This window comes from Dipodomys ordii, unplaced genomic scaffold, assembly GCF_000151885.1.
Source record: "Dipodomys ordii isolate 6190 unplaced genomic scaffold, Dord_2.0 Scaffold92, whole genome shotgun sequence".
Taxonomy (NCBI): domain Eukaryota; kingdom Metazoa; phylum Chordata; class Mammalia; order Rodentia; family Heteromyidae; genus Dipodomys; species Dipodomys ordii.
Window position 1 is genome coordinate 431,708 of NW_012267308.1, and position 13,820 is coordinate 445,527.

The following is a 13,820-nucleotide window of genomic DNA, read 5'->3' on the forward strand; positions in this document are numbered from 1 at the left end:
GGGGGGAGGAGAAGGGGGAGGAGGACTACCTGCTCAATTATTCAACTCCAAGTCCCAGGGCTCTGCTTGGCTAGCCAACCCCAGGGTCCTGCTTCTCAGATTGCAATGTCTCAGAGCTGGTCTGTTGGTGTCACTGTGATTTCTGTCCCCCACCCCCAGTTCCTGCTGTACATCAAGCATCTCCACCCTCCACCCTCACTGTTCTTATATTCTCTGTCTCAAGACAGCTCCCTCCCACCTCCTGAAGGAAGTCTGTGCTCCGCCTCTGAACTACAAATGCTGGCTCTGGATTGGCCAGCTCCTGGTTCTGGGGGCTCCCATCTCCATTTGCTCCTTGGTAAGCATGGGGCCCCAGCTATACATGGTGCATTTACTGAAAGCCTTTTGCACGGTGAGTTCTGTGTGGGAGTTCTGTCCACAGAACTTGGCTTCGTTGTTCAAAGATGGTGCTCTACCACTTGAGCCATTCCTCTACTTCCAGCTTGGTGCTGGTTCAGTGGTTGGAGTTTCATGGACTTTTTGACCCATGATCTTGGGATCACAGCCTCCTCAGTCACCAGGATTGTAGGTATGAGCCACCAATGCCAGGCAGAGGCTCATAATCCTTACCACTGAGAAACTCAACTCTAGTTAGGTGACAGTGTTAACAGAGCCAGACAACAAAGCAACTCCAACACAGTTCTATCCTTACCCCATCCTTGGGTAAACCCTTCAACAGATCCTGATGTGGTTTGGTTCTCCTCTCCAGAACCCTTCATACTAAACACTGTTGTCAGCCAATGATGGCCCTGAGAGAATCTTTGGTAGGTGAGACCTAGTGAAAGGAATTCAGGTCAATTTGGGTGTGACCTTAAGAGTCTCCACCCCTTTCTGTTTACTACTTCCTCTCTCCTTTTGCTTTTGGTCTGACATAACATCAACATCCACCATGATGTTCTACTTCTCCAAATCCCAAAAGAAACCAGGCCAAGAGGCCACAGGGACTGAAATCCCTAACACTAGGAGCCCCAAAGGAAATCTTTCTTCCTCATAAGTTGGAGAAACAACCTATTGTCTTGCTACTGTAACAGAAATCTAACTAACCCAGATACCCCATCATTGACTTATTTCCATCTGTAACTTCCCAGAGGATTCATCTTAGACCCTTTAAACCCTGGCCTTCCTCTGTCGCCTTGTCTGTCATTGCTTCCTCCACAATCTCAGCCTTCTTTGTTCTACCTTTCACAGCCCAGCTGACATTCAACTGAGCTCTCCCTCATTTCCCCTTACTGTCCACTTGGAACACCCTCCAGGTCCCTATCAGCCATTAACTCCTCTAGGAAAATCTTCACTATCTTTGTCTCCCAGCCAGCCAAGAGAAATTGACTATGTCCTCCCACCTTTGAACCTCTGCTGGCCCCAACGCACAAACCAGCAAAACCCTGGGAGAAGTCTCTGTGTCCTACCAGCCCATGAGCTTCCTGATGGCTGGATCTGCTTGATTCATTGCTCAGGACAGGGCCTAACACACAGTAGCTTCTCAATGCACAGCTGTCCAGTGAATCTCTAAATCAATAATACCTTAAGAGTTCCAAGTTTAGTTCAAACAGCAAGAGTGAATACCCCAGGCCTCTTGCACATGACACATACCTAGTGATGGCCACGCCTCTTCCTGTCTCACTTCTATTTTAGCCTCCATAATGGGGAACCTGTGAGTCCACATGAAAGTGTACAACAGCAGAGACAAGAAAGGAAAAGAAAAAAAGGAAATTGCAATCTTCAGTGTGACAGCCCTTGAAATTTGAGTTTGAAAAGTGCCTGGGGATTCACCTTCACAGACTTGGCAAAGAAGATGCAAATATATGAAAATGCACTGCAAATTCACTAGTGAGTTTCCTTGCTCACTATGAGGACCTGGTGAGGAGGAGATCAGGAAAAGCAGGGCTTCTAGAAGGATTCTGGAGATGAACCCAGGAAAAGCAAGCTTTCTGCAGAAAGCAGAGCAGCCTAGGGTGAGCTCTGCGGGTGGCTGACAGAGCTCAGGGAGGGGAGAGACATAGGAATCCTTGTCATCGGAGGCCATTACATTCACTGAAGGGAGCAGATACTACAGGCTGTATCTCAGAGGGCAGTAGACAGGCAAAAACTCAAGCGATGAGAAGCCAAACAGGCTCTAGAAGGTAGAGATCAGGGAATGTGAAGCCAAGAAATTTCCAAGTTTGCCCAAGACACCTTCTGAGATCTTTAGGAACTCTTTAAAGAACCTAGAAATCATAAGACTGGGAGAATCAGCTCAGGGCATTGGCATGAGCTCTGAAGCAGAGACGGCGGGGGGGGGGGGGGGGGGGAGAGATCATTATTCCTTTCTCATCCTGGAGATCCCTTTCCCCTCCCACCCCCTCCCCCACATGTACTTACAGCCACAGATGCCATGTTGCTTTGGCAGTGAACTTGAGCTCAGAGGCAGCCCGGTGGGCCATTTCTGCTGACTTGACATTATAAAGACACTCCGTCAAGTTCATGGCCAACCCAATTACCAGCAAAGTGGGGCACAGTCAGAGGCCAGTGCTTTGGCTCTCTGTGGTGGCCTATGTGCTACTAATGGGATGCCCTTGGTTGGTGAGTTTCAGCACCAGGACAGTTCCCTCCCCCTGGGGACTAATGGAGGGAAAGAGGAAGGCAACATTTGACCCAAGATGCCCTGAGAAAAATGAAGCCAAAGGGGACCACAGAGGAAACAGAGGACTCTCCACCACTAAGAGTGTAAGCAATAGAGAAAAGAATCGTGTGCTCTCAGCTGTGCTTCTCAAACCACGCCCCCTCTCTCCTTCCCTACCCCTCTCCCTGTCCCTCTCTTTCCTTCTCTCTTTCTCTCTCTCCCCTTCTCTCTTTCTCCTACCCCCTTCTTGCTCTTGTCTTTTCTCTCTCTTTCCTTCTCTCTCCTCCTTCTCTCCTTCCCTCTCTGCTCCCTTTTCTCCTTCTTTATATCCCTCAGTCTTTTCTCTCTTCTTCTCCCACTATCTTCTTTCTCCTTTCTCCCTCCCTCTTTCTCACCCTCTTTTCCTTCTCTCTATCCCTCTGTCTCTCCTCTCTTTCCTTCTCTCTCTGTCCTGCCCTCTGTCTCTCCTTCCCTCTCTCTAAAAGTAGAGAAATAATTGGGTAGAGAGAAAAGGAAACTGAAAATCAGAGAAAATCCACCTGCAATACCTGAAGAGTTAGCAATCCACAGCAAATTACATAAACCACCACCATAAAGGACACAACTCTACATCACTGCAGTGAAATGAATCAGTTCTTACCTGTGTTTGGAGACAAACACTAAGGACTAGGAACTGAGCACCAGTGGCTCACGCCTGTAATCCCAGCTATTCAGAAGTCTGAGAACTGAAGATTATGGCTCAGGGCAGAAACGTCTGTGAGATTCTTATATCTAATTAACCAGGAAAAAGCAGGAAGTAGAGCCAACACTCAGGAAGAGACAAGGCCCTGAGTTCAAACCCTAGGACCTGCACACAGACACAGACACACACACACACACACACACACACACACACAAATAAATATTAGCTTGGGTGGTGGGATGATTGTGATGAAGAATCCTGGATCCTGAGATTCACAAACAACCCTTATTGCCTGCTGAGTGTTGTGGAAAGCTACCCTAATGCCTCTTGGCCTCAGTTTCTCTCTCTGTAAAATAAGAATGGTGCACCCACCACACCCACTTTTGAGCTAACAGGATGAGTGGCCAGAGGATCTGGGACAAGATTTGTTTTGTTTTGTGCCAGTACTGGAGTCATACATTCAGAGCCATGTCACTGCCCCTTCGTTTTTTTTCACTCACAGCTGGTGCTCTAGCACTTTAGCCATATTTCCACTTCTGGCTTTTTGGTGGTTCATTGGAGATAAGAGTCTCACAGACTTTACTGCCTGGGCTGGCTTTGAACCATGATTGCAAATCCTTAACCTTTGGTTCTTGGCTGCTGTCTATGATTAATTAAGCTCCTGACATTTTTGCCTTTAATCTAGTCATAGCAAATGAAAAAGGAGAAAATCCTCAATGCCACTGGGCTGAGTGGTCCTTTGTGGTGGGGGGTTGAGTGCAAATCCATCTCTGCCTCCTGGGGAAATGACCACAGGGCTCCAGAAGCAGCAGTCATGGGAAACCAGAATTCCATCATGACTCCCGAAATCCCAAATGTTCCAAAATGAACAACTCCCTAATATCCATAATTCCCAACTTCCAAAATGCTCATCTTTTTAATAGAAACTGATATGTTGATTTTTTTAATATAAAATCTCCTGTGTGGGTTGTGTTTCTTTGGTTTGATTTTGTTCATTTTTTGGCAAGTACTGGTTATAGGAAACATATTGTGAGAGCCAAATGCTATATCTGCAAGCTAGATTTCCACCCACAGACCACCTAACTCTGTCTAGTAATGTCACAATCTTCCTGTCTTAAATTTTGAAATAATGTATAGTTTGGGCTGGGCACTGGTGGCTCACATCTGTAATCCTATTTACTCAGGAGGATCTGAGGATCCCAGTTTGAAACCAGCCAGGACAGGAAAGTCTGTGAGACTCTTATCTCCAATGAACCACAGAAAACCAGAAATCAAAGTGGTAGAGCGGAAAAGGCTAAGGGACAGTTCTTAGGCCCTCAGTTCAAGTCCCAGAACAGACACCCCCCAAAAAAAGATCTGCTGTTTTTCAGTGTTTCAATGCTGGAAAAGGTTACAGGGGAACACTAGAGGGGCTGGAAGTGACCACACAGCTGGATTCCAGAAAGAAGTGGACTCTCAAACAAGAAGAGTTGGAGTTGGCAGACTCTGGGGAAGGTTTGTAGAAGAGAGGATGGGTGCCAGCCCACCTGAGGGATATTTTACAAAGACTATGGATGGACTGCCAATAGTAGTTCAGTGCAGACCACCACTGGCTCATATCTGTAATCCTAGCTACTCAAAAGGCTGGGATCTGAGGATCATGGTTAAAGCTAACCTGAGCAAAAAAGTCTGAGACTCATCTATGATGAACCAGCAAAAAGCCGGGAATGAAACTGTGGTTCAAGTCATAGAGAACAAACTAAACTTGAGCAAAAAAAAAAGGCTTATGGATACCACCCAGGCCCTGAGTTCAAGCCCCCGTACTAGCACACACACACACACACACACACACAGAGGAAAAAGAGTTGGACTGATTTAAAGCAAAAATCAAAATCAAATAAAGCAGCTGGGTGCTGATGGCTCATGCCTGCAATCCTTGCTACTCAGGAGGCTGAGAGCTAAGGACTTATGTTCAAAGCCAGCTTGGGCAAGAAAGTCCCAGAGAATCTCCAATGAAGTAGCATGGCTCAAAGTGGCAGAGTGCTAGCTTTAAGTGAAGAGCTCAGGGATAATGTCCAGGCCTTGAGTTCAACCCTCACAACAACAACAACAACAACAAAAGGAAGAAGTAAATAAAGCAACAAATGCCGTCATTTGTCATTTAAACTGCAATATCACCGGTCACTAAGCACCTGCAAACAAACCATCTCCTGGGTTCAATTCCAGACCAGGGACCAGGACTGGCTGAGCTACGTCTGTACCTTCCCCTCCAGACAGTTCTACTGAATCACCCAGCCCTTCCAGCAAACATTCTTGGTGATCTGGTGTGTGATTTACATGCTGTCCCCAGGTAAAATTGGACATTTCTGTCAATTCTTGTTTGCTGAATTTTACAGCCTCTGCAAATTAAATGCAGTGTCTATACCACTGGCTTCTTGCCTTGCTCTCTTACAAAGACAGCAGAACCCTTGGTCCTTCATATGCCCCTGGAGACAAGATATTGTCACGGAAGCCACACACACCGGCTGCCCCCAGCCATTCACATGCTCATACACAATCAATGCACCCTGCCTTGCATGAGTCCCTCTGGATTCTCTTTTTCCTAGACCCAGTTTTGTATCCTGTATGTACTCTCTTGTTCCTTCATCCCCCATCTAGGGAGAATGTGAGCCTCATCTGGTGAATCTCCCTGTCCAGGGTCATATTCAGCAACTGAGGAATTTTTTTTTAAGAAAAGAAAAAGTTATGGATAATAACTGAGTGCTAGTGCCCATACATGTAATCCTATCTACTCCAGAGGTTGAGATTGGACGATTGTGTTGGGAGGCCAACCCAGGCAGGAAAATCGGTGAGACTCTTATCTGCAAGTAACCAAGAAAAAAAAAAGTCCTGAATTGGAGGGATGGCTGAAGTAGTAGAGTGCCAGCCTTGAACGAAAAAGCTGAGGGACAGTGCCCAGACCAGAGTTCAAGCCCCAGTACCAGACACAGACACACACACACACACACACACACACACACACACACACACGAAATATTAAGAAAATGACTTGAATTCTCTCCAGTTTTTTTTTTTTTTTTGGTCTGTCATATGGTTGAATTCAAGGCCTGGGTGTTTCCCTTAAGCAATTTTTGCTCAAGGCTGGCACTCTACCACTTCGAGTCACAATGCCACTTCCAGTTTTCTGGTGGTTCATTAGAGATCAGAGTCTCACAGACTTTCCTACCCAAGCTGGCTTTGAACCGTGATCCTCAGATTTCAGCCACCTGAGTAACTAGGATGACAGAGCCACGGACAGCCAGCTGTCTCTCCAATGTTTCTTGCCCATCATTTGGCATTTCACCAGCTCTAGCTTCTGGCAGGCGTCTAGACACAGACCATGCTTGCTCCTGACACCATGATGAGAACATTCAAATCCCCAGACTCTGTTTTCCATAAGTCATTCGATAATATTTTCTCTTCCTAATGACTATTATGACACGCAGCAAATTGATCATTGCAGCTATCTAAGAATATGTGCGGCACAGATTTGCAGGATTAATGACCAACAAAATGTGAAACTTAAGTAATACTTCCAGTTGCTTGCTATTCATTTATCCACATCTGGTTCTATTTTCCTTGAGGGAAGGAAAGCGGAAGGGGGGGGAGCATCTGAGACGGAGGGCTTGAGTGCATTAGCTTCTCTGTATCTCTCTCTATCACTGCCTCCCCGATCTTGTTTGTCTCTGTCTCTCTCTCCCTCTTCTCTTTTTCTCTCTTCTGTCTCCATTCTCTCTCATTCTCTCTTTCTTCTCCTCTCACTCTTTTCTTCTCTATTGCTCTCCTTTGTTCTCTTCTCTCTCTTTCTCTTCTCCTCTCTCTCTCCTCTCTCTCCTATCAGTTTTTCTCTTTCATTCTCTCTTCTCTTCTTTCGTTCTTTCTTTCTTTCTTCTATCTTCTCTCTGTGTCTCTCTGCATTTTTCTCCATCTCTCTTCTCCCCTGTTTCTCTTTGTCTCTCTCTTCCTTCTGTCTCTCATCTCCTCTGTCTTGTTCTTTTCTCTTCTTTCTCTGTCTCCCTTTCTCTCTTCTCTGTCTCTCTTTCTTCTCTCTTTTCTCCTTCTTTCATTCTCTTTCCTCTTCCTTCTGTCTCTTCTATCTCTCCATCCCTCTCTTCTCTTGTTTTCATTTGTCTCTCTTTTCCTCTCTCTCTCTCATCTCTACATTTTCTCTTTGCTGTTTCTGTCTCTTTTCTTCTTTCTCTGTCTCTCTCTTCTTTTTTCTTTACTTCTCTCTTCTCTCTGTCTTTCTCTTTCATTCTGTCTTGTCTTATCTTTTATCTTTGTTTCTCTCTTTCCCTCTGTATCATTCTCCATCTGTCTCTTCCCCCTTGTCTTTCTCGGTCTCTCCTCTTTCTGTCTCTTCTCCCCTTTCTTTCTCTCTCTCTCTCTTTCCTCCTCTCTGTTTCTCTCCTCTCTCTCACTTTTTCTGTCCTCTTGTCTGTCTTCTCTCTGCCTCTATCTCTATTTCTCCTCTCTACCTCTCTGCCTATCTATCTTCTCTCTGTGTCTCTTTCCCTCTCTCTTCTCTCTTTTTCTGTCACTTTCCTCCTCTCTCTCCCCACTGGCACTTTACTATGGTGAAAGCTCTCGGTCAGTCTGCATAGATAATGAGACCCCTGCAGGAGCCAATGTTGAAGCAAACGTCTTCCAAGAAACTTTATCTTCTGTAGCACTGTTGGAATGGTTCTGCTTTTCTGGGAAGCAGCAGTTTGTTGTTAGAGCCGCTTTGTATTAAAAACAAAACACAAAGACAAACACAAACGCTTAACACAAAGCCACCCTCGGCTTAGCCAGGGGCTCCATGTGAGAAGGTGGTTCTGAATGACCGTGAAAGAGGGGGGATTTTATCTCCTGACTGGGTATAGGAGGTCTGCCCGCACTGAGGGGCTGCCTCAGGTGGAGAGACTCACTCTATTTACACTACTTTTCCTAATTTCCTTTTGTGTGTGTGTGCCAGTCCTAAGGCTTGAACTCAGGACCTGAGCGCTGTCCCTAAGCTTTTGTGCTCAAGGCTGGCATTCTACCACTTGAGCCACACCTCCACGTCTGGCTTTTTGCTGATTCACTGGAGATCAGAGTCTCACAGGCCTTTCTTCCCAGACTGACTTTGAACCTCAACCCCCAGAGCTCAGCCTCCTAGGATGACAGTCATGAGCCACCATTGCCCTGGCGTTTTACACTGCTTTTCTTTTCTCTTTCTCTCTCCTTCCCTCCCTCGTCTCTCCCCCTCCTTCGCCCCCCACCCTGCCATAGTGCCAGATGCGAGGTACATAGCATGGGGTGACAGACACTTCTACAGACAGGGAGAAGCAACATAATCTGATATGAGGCCAGAACAACCTCCGTCCTGAACTCCAAAGAGCCAGGCCTGCACCAAGAGAAAGAGATAGCTTTAAGATTTTCCTCAAATAAATTCATCTGGGAAGATTACCCAAATAAGGTAAAGATGGTAGTGTGTGTGTGTGTGTGTGTGTGTGTGTGTGTGTTGTGTGTTGTGTGCCAGTACTAGGGCTTGAACTCAGGGCCTGGCACTAGTGCCTTAACTTTTACACTCAAGACTGATGCTCAACCACTTGAGCCATACTTCCACTTCTGACTTTTTGCTGTGTACAATTCAAGTTCAAGCCCAACTCTTCTCTTGACCTAGTATAGGACCTTAGCTGAGTCTATTCTTTTGGGACTCAGTTTCCTGTTGAAGCAGGAACAATGCTGGTGATTCCCTCAAATCCTACTCACTCCAAACTGTGGACTCTACTGGGAGATGTTCAGTAGCTGAGCATAAGCTTAGCAGTAGAGCATAGCAAGAAAACGGAGGCTTCGTATGCAGTAGAAGGAGATAGGAGCATGTTGAGGTGGGGGCGGGGGTATGTCATGAGCTTTGTAGGACAGAATTTAGAATCCCAAAGGTCAGCAAGAAGACCAGAAACTTGGTCTTTACATAAGTTTTCAAAAATAAGACCATAGCCAAGTGTCGGTGACCCACACCTGTAATCCAAACTAGTTAGGAGACTGAGATCTGAGGATCATAGTTTGAAGCCAACACAATAAAGCTGTGAGACTCCAATGAGCCAGCAAAAAGCCAGAAGTGGCTAGGTGCCCATGGCTCCCAACTGTCATCCTAGCTACTCAGAAGGCTGAAATCTGAGGATTGCAGTTCGAAGCCAGCCTGGTCAGGAAAGTCCATGACACTCTTATCATCATTGAACCACCTGAAAACCACAAGAGGAGCTATGACTGGAAGTGGCAGAGCACGAGCCTTGAGCAAAAATCTCAGAGACAGTGCCCAGAACTTGAGTTCAAACCCCATGACAGACAGACAGTCACACACACACACACACACACACACACACACACACACACACACAGAGCAGAAGTGGAGCTATGGGTCAAGTGGTAGAGCGGCTAGCCTGGTGCAACAAAACCAGGGAAAACACTAAGAACCTCAGATCAAGTGTCAGTACTGGCACAAAACTAACAAACTAATTAATTAATTAAAATAAAGGAAAACAGATATACCTGTGAGGTACAAGAGGGAAAATCTACCATCTTCCTCAATACTGCCCCTTCCTTCTTACACAGAGTCCAGAAAAGACAGAAGTAAAAATGCAGATTTGGGCAGCCAGAATTCCAAAGCAGATATAAATAGTCCTTTCAAGCTCAAACTGAAACAAGCCATCAAAATGACTGGCTTAGAGTAGAAATTCATCATTAGTGCTAGTTTCAGTGAATGCTCCCATAGGTAAACATTTCATTTAAAGAGCAAGTTTGTTTCATTCTAAGATAATCAGGTTAATAAAAGCCAAATTTGCTGCAAGAATTGTTTTAGCATTACCATGGAATTGTAGCAGTTATGCAACTGAATGCTTAATGGAATTAAATGGATATATATATATATATATATATATATATATATATATATATATATATATATCAGCATTTGTTAAATTAACAAATGGAACTGGAGTACACTGTGATTTCCTAAAGATTTGCAATTTCTCTTAAATTAAAAGTACATATAAGCTGGGCTTTGGTGACTCACACTTATAATCCTAGCTACTCAGGAGGCTGAGATCTGAGGCTCATGGTTCAAAGCCAGCCTCAGCAGGAAAGTCCATGAGACTCTTATCTTTAATTAACCACCAGAAAACTAGAAGTGGAGCTGTGTCTCAAAGTGGTAGGCACTAATCTTGAATAACAAAAAGAGCTCAGGGAAAGTGCCCAAACCCAAGTTCAAGCCCCCCTCCCTCCACCCTTCCCCCCCCACCACATGTACATAGCCAGGTGCTAGGAATTTACTCCTGTTATCCTAACTACTCAGAAGGCTGAGATCTGAGGATTGAGGTTCAAAGCCAAACCAGGCAAGAGCTCAAGACTATTGTTCTACTCCTTGACCCACATCTCCGCTTCCAACTTTTTAATGATTACTTGGGGATGAAAGTCTAGAGGGGGGCTGGGAAGGTGGCTCAGTGGTAGAGCACTTGCCTTGCATGCTCAAGGCCCTGGGTTCGATTCCTCAGCACCACATAAGCAAAAAGAAAAAAGCCAGAAGTGGCGCTGTGGCTCAAGTGGTAGAGCGCTAGCCTTGAGCTGAAGAGCTGAGGGACAGTGCCCAGGCCCAGAGTTCAGGCCCCACGACCGGACCCCCCCCCCAAAAAAAAGTCTAGAGGGCCAGGTACTCACGGCTCACACCTAAAATCTTAGCTGAGATCTGAGGATTGCTGTTTGAAGCCAGGCCTGCAAGGAAAGTCCATGAGACTCTTATCTACAAATAACCACCAGAAAACTGAAGTGGAGTTGTAGCTCAAAGTGATAGAGTGCTAGTCTTGGGCAAAAAGAACTCAGAGACAGCCCAGGCCCTGAGTTCAAACTCCACAACCAACAAAAAGAAGAAAATAAAAAGTCTATAGAGGATTTATCTTCTCAGTCTCACTTCAAACCTTGATCCTCAGCTATCAGCCTCTTGAATACCTAGGATGACAGGTGTGAGCCACCAGCACCCATCTAAGAAAATCTAACATCTTTCAAAGCCTCTGTGTGTAAGTTCTGGAGCTTGAACTCAGGGCTTTACAGTCTTACTTGGCTTTTTGTTTTTTGTCTGAGACTAGGACTCAAACTCAGTACCTGATGCTTTTGTTCATTGGTTGGCAACTGAGCCATGACTCCAATCCCTTACTTGGCTTTTTCATTCATGGCTGTCCATGAATGGACAACTTTAGCCACAACTCTGCTTTTCTTATTCCTGTCCCCCTTCCTTCCTTCCTTCTGTCCTTCCTTTCTTCTCTTTCTTTTTTCTTTCTTTCCTTTCTTCCTTTTTTCCTTCCCTTCCCCCTCTCTCCTTCTTTCTTCCTTTCTTTCTGCCTTTCTTTATCTGCAAGTAGGAATCTTCAAGCTCATACATTGAAATGTCACATTTCAACCATGTCATGAGCTAAAAGGTCCAAGTCATAAACTTTGAAGGTAGAACATGTAATGGGAATTCTGATAGCCTCTTAATTGCAATCTTTAAATGAACACCACAGCCACTTACTAGGCCAGGCTTTCAAGCAAAGAACTTCTGCTTAACTCCTTGAAAATGTAAACCATGGGGTGCCATTTCCTAAGCTACTAGAAGCCAGTGGATCAGAGCAAATGCCAGGAAGATAGTAAAGTTGCCTACAGTGTGAATTTTATCCTTCCCAGGTCCTGTCAGAACTCAAAAAAGGTGAGCCAGAGAAACAAACACTTCAAACCATGCCCTCCAAACTGATATGCACTTTCTTTCCTGGTGTTTAGAGTAGTTAGAAAAGAGAGACCAGGCCTGTTGCCAATGGCTCATGCCTGCCATCTAGCTTTTCAAGGAGACTGAGATCTGAGGATCACAGTTCAAAGCCAGCCAGGCCAGAAAGTTCATGAGACTCCTATCTCCAGGTAAACTGAACACAGAGCCTGGGCATGGTCTTTTAGCATTTCCACTCAAGGCTGGCTCTCTGCCATTTGAGTCACCCCTCTACTTCCAGCTGTTTGTTGATTAATTGAAGAATCCCATAGCCTTTCCTGCCAAGGCTGACTCTCAGATCTCAGCTTCCTGGGTAGCTAGGATTACAGGTGTGACCCTGGCTAAAGCCCCTGTTTAGTTCAGCTACTCAAGATGCTAAGATCTGAGGATCGCAGTTTGAAGCCAGCCTAGGCAGGAAAGTCCGTGACACTCTGATAGGGGGGTCTGTGGTTCAAGTAGTAGAGCAACAGCTTTGAATTAAAAAGCCAATCAAGATCATAAGGCTCCAAGTTCAATCCAGAGTGTATAAATACACACACACACACACACACAGAGATCTGTGCTGGAAAGTCTGTGAGCCTCATTGCCAATGAACCACCTAAAAAACTGGAAATGAAGCTGTGGCTCAAAGTGGTAGAGAGCTAGCCTTGAGCAAAAGAGCTGAGGGATAGTGCCCAGGCCCTGAGTTCAAGTCCCCGGACAGAAAAAAAATATCTGCTCAGAAGCAGACATCTATACTGAGTCCCTTCCATCTTCCTGCCAGGACATGTTGGTCAAGCAGCCCTACTAAGCATGGTGAATAAGTTCTTGCTTCGCATTGCTTCCTGTGGTACAGGAAATGCTATTCAGCTTTACTCAACTGAGCATCTAATTCCATATGTACATCAATAATCTTTTATTATGTCATAATGCAGTGTGTGGATGGCTATTATCTTTTAGAGGGCTCCATTTTGATTTATGGAGCCAAAGAGACAAAGTTTTTTTTTTTCAGTGTAATCTAATTAATCTGAGTGCATTTGTATGCCTATTAAAATTCACCTGTCTTGGATTTTTTCTCATTTATCATGATTACAAGGGACCCACCATTCTGCAAAAGGGGGCTTGTCTGTTCATTGAATATGAAATGAGAATTCATTATCTTTTTAGCAATGGCTCAGATGTCACAGACAGTTCTGCTTGACAAACTCAATACACACACACACACACACACACACGTGTGCACGGATAGAGTAAGATAGATAACTCATGGGACATTTGCCCCAATCATACCTTGGAGACCTGCTCATGATTGGGGATATGAGGCCCGCTGTCAGTGTCTAAGCTAACTAGTTCTGTGGTAACGGGGTGAGGAGCACTAGGCAGGGGAAAGGAGACCCTCAATAATTCAACTAGGCAATCCCTAGTTGAAAACAGAAGCCTGAGTCCATCTGTAGAGTCTGACATTGCTTAGGAGGCCCAAAGCAGGGGCTCCCTTGAAGCCATCAGTGATGGGTACCCCTGGCTTTGAGAAAGAGGTACTCTCCTCTTTGAGTAAGAAGTAACACGGGGCACCAGGACTCATGTCTGTCATCCTAGCTACTCAGGAAGCTATGATCTGAGGATTGGTTTGAAGCCAGCCTTGGCAAGTCCAGAAGACTTGCGTGTATGTGGGGGAGGAGGGTGTGGGAGAAGGGGAGGGTGACTCCCAGGACTTAAACTCAAGGTCTGGGTACTGTTACTGGGCCTTT